This window comes from Onychomys torridus, chromosome 2 (genome assembly GCF_903995425.1).
Source record: "Onychomys torridus chromosome 2, mOncTor1.1, whole genome shotgun sequence".
Taxonomy (NCBI): Eukaryota; Metazoa; Chordata; class Mammalia; order Rodentia; family Cricetidae; genus Onychomys; species Onychomys torridus.
In genome coordinates this window covers 97,889,066-97,892,378 of record NC_050444.1, presented here as the reverse complement: position 1 = coordinate 97,892,378, position 3,313 = coordinate 97,889,066, and the positions used below count along the sequence as shown (strand labels likewise).

At 40.4% G+C, this 3,313-nt stretch overlaps 1 pseudogene; it reads right to left on the bottom strand.

Moving 5' to 3' along the window:
- Window positions 1-1,134: 1,134 nt before the first annotated feature.
- Window positions 1,135-2,131, bottom strand: LOC118578789 (annotated as a pseudogene).
- Between the last annotated feature and the right edge of the window lie 1,182 nt (window positions 2,132-3,313).

Genomic DNA, 3,313 nt, shown 5'->3' with positions numbered 1-3,313 from the left:
CACTGAAATGATTTAGGGTGTCAGTCTATTAGGAATGATATCCTCTTTCTACCTAAATAAAACCAAACAATAAATAAATACATGTAAATAAATGAGAAGAAGCCCAGTAGTCAGCAGCATTAGATAATGAAGAGCTCACTATATGGATTCTCACCACTTGTACTGTCATGGTGCCTGTTTGTAAACAGGAAAATGAGTTTGAAAATATTGATTTCTTTTCTTTTGAAGTTTTAAGTTAATGAATAAAGAAGTCACTTGAATATTTTCAGCGAGTTTCTTTGCTTTGACTTCAAATATTTTGTGCCTTTTATCATACGCTTTTAAATAACATCCTTAATTAGAGAATTTGTAATTGGAGAATCTTTGAGAAAATAATATGCAATGATGTACAGCTAAAAAATTAATTATTCTTATAGAGAAAACAACAGCTGAAATAGGCAAACATGAATTTCAACATTTTAACATATAGTTTTGGAGAATAGGTAACTAAAAGAAATGAAACAATAAAGCAATATCTAAAATATAATTTATGGTCTCTAAAAATAATTTTTCATTTCAGTTTTATGGACATTCAAACTTCATCATATAAGAGCCAGAGTTTGTGAATGACTTCAAAGAAACAGCTTTTTCTGGACACAAAGTCTGATGCACATGTGAACTGATTGATGCTGTGACACTATGTATAAGGCCTGCACAATTCAGTACAGACAAAATCCTGGTGAGGAGAAAGGTATGTAAGTGCAAAGTCTCAACCATAGCCAAAGAACTCTTGCAATTTATAGCTGCTGGGAGAAGGAAAGTAATATTTTTTCAATGAAGTGACACTGGGTATATAAACCACATTCCAGGGCAGGCCTTATATACGGGAGTACTTTGTGAATGTAAATGAGACTCTGTTTTCTTGTGCTTCTTTTTTTAAGTTTTTTTTTTTTGTGTATGGGGGACAGAGAACTATACTGATGGTATTCAAGAGAGTAGAGCTCCCCAAACTCCTCCTGTTATTCTGGGGTTCTGTGATGGAAACTGAAGGAGATGCTCAGTGTCAGGGGCTGAGTTGGGACAGGGACTGCTCAGAATCCAAGATTCTCTCTCTTTCTCTGTCCTTGTTGGGGTGGGTGGTCCAGGATGTGCTTCTTACTCCTTGGAGACCACGTAGGCCATGAGGTCCACCACCTTGTTGCTGTAGCAGAATTCATAATCATAACAGGAAATGAGCTTCATGAAGTTGTCATTGAGAGCAATGCCAGCCCCAGCATCAAAGGTGGAAGAAGGGCGTTACTGTTAAAGTTGCAGGAGACAACCTGGTCCTCAGTGTAGCCACAGATGCCCTTTAGTGGGTGTTCTTATGCTTGCTTCACCACCTTCTCAATGTCATCATAATTGGCAGCTTTTTCCAGGTGGCATGTTAGATGCACAATGGACACATTGGTGGTAGGAATATGGAAATCTGTGCCTATGAGCTTTCTGTTCAGCTCTGGGATGACCTTACCCACAGTCTTGGCAGCACTGGTAGAATCAGGGATGATGTTCTGGGCCGCCCCATGGCCGTGGCGCCACAGTTTCCCAGAAGGGCCATCCATACTCTTCTGGGTGGTAGTGATGGCATAGACTGTGGTCATGAGTCTTTCTACAAACCAAAGTTGTCATGGATGACCTTGGCCAGGGGAGTTAAGCAGTTGGTAGTGCAAAAAATATTTCTGACAATCTTGGGTGAATTGTCATTCTCATGGTTCACACCCATTACAAACATGGAGGCATCAGCAGAAGGGACAGAGATGATGAACCTTTTGGTGCCACCCTTCAAGTGGGCCCCAGCCTCATCCATAGTAATGAAGACTCCAGTAGAATCCACAACATGCTCAGCACCAGCATCACCTCAGTTAATGTTGGCAGGATCTGGCTCCTAGAAGATGGTGATGTCCTTCTGGTTGATGAGGTACTTTCCAATTTCAGCCTTGACTGTGCCTTTGTACTTGGTATGGGTAGAGTCATACTAGAATATATAGACCATGAAGTTGAGGTCAATGAAGGGGTCATTGATGGCAACAATGTTCACTTTGCCAGACTGGAAGGCAGTCCTGACAACCAGGCACCCAATATGGCCAAATCTGTTCACTCCAACCTTCACCATCATGTCTCAGGAACTAGGCTGTTACTGCACAAAGAGATGCAGCTGTCTCTGTGTAGCTGGAAGTTTCTCTGGTCCTGCCAGGCCCTGCAGTCAGGATAAATCTCTTAACACGTGGTCACTCAGCCACTTGGTCCCAAGTAAACACACAGAAGCTTATATATTATATATTAAAAACTGTATGGCCTATGGGTCGGGCTTCTTGTTAGCTAGCTCTTATAACTTAAAACATTTCTATTAATCTATATGTTGCCTCCTGGCCATGGAATTACTGGTCTGATGGATCTTGTTGCTCCTTAGGCTGTGTGCTGGTGTCTCCTCTCAACTTCCTTTCCTCTCCTGTGTCTTCAGTGCAAATGTCCCGCCTAACCTTATTCTGCCTTGCCATTGGCCAAGCAGATTTATTTATCAACCAATCAGAGCAACACATATTCACAGCACCCAGAAAGACATCCCATAGCACTTCCCTTTTTCTGCCTAGTCAAAATGGAAGGTTTTAAATTTAACATATTAAAGTTACATATAATAAAACAGTAATCAAGAAAGAATTACAGTTACAATACCTAGTCTATTTGTATTTGGCAAAATTAAAGAAAATATTCTATCATCTATCCCATTTTGTGTCTGTTTTATATCTAATTAATCTTTTATTGTGACTAAGCACAGCTATAATTATGACCATCTAGTCTTTAACACCATAAAAGGCCCCAGAAGAATATAATATTACCTAAGTAAACAGGAAATAAATTGTAAGCAGCTTCCAAAGGTGTAGAAATGACAGAGACATCTGGCTGCCTAGATAGTCACTCAAGTTCCTCTGTAACTTTGGGGCATCTATCTTTAGCCTACAGGTCTAGAGTCTCTGACAGATGTTTTAGTGAAGCAGGAAATTTGAAGGATTGTCTCACCTATGGGCAAAGTTCACCAGTCTCTTTTACCTGTGTACTACAGAATGTGTAGCAGTCTCCTCTGTGAGGCAGGAAATGGAAGGACCATCTTACCCTGTTTAGGCAAAGTTTAGTGGTCACCTTCCCATGGGTCCTGCATGTCCAGTCTATACAACATATTGTAAAGCAGTCCAGGTGAGAACAGTTTCTTGTCCAAGTGGCCAGTTTTTCCAAGAAGAAGATACACTCAAGATGGAGTGTCTTTGATGGCTATCTTCTTCTTAGAAGTAAATTGGTG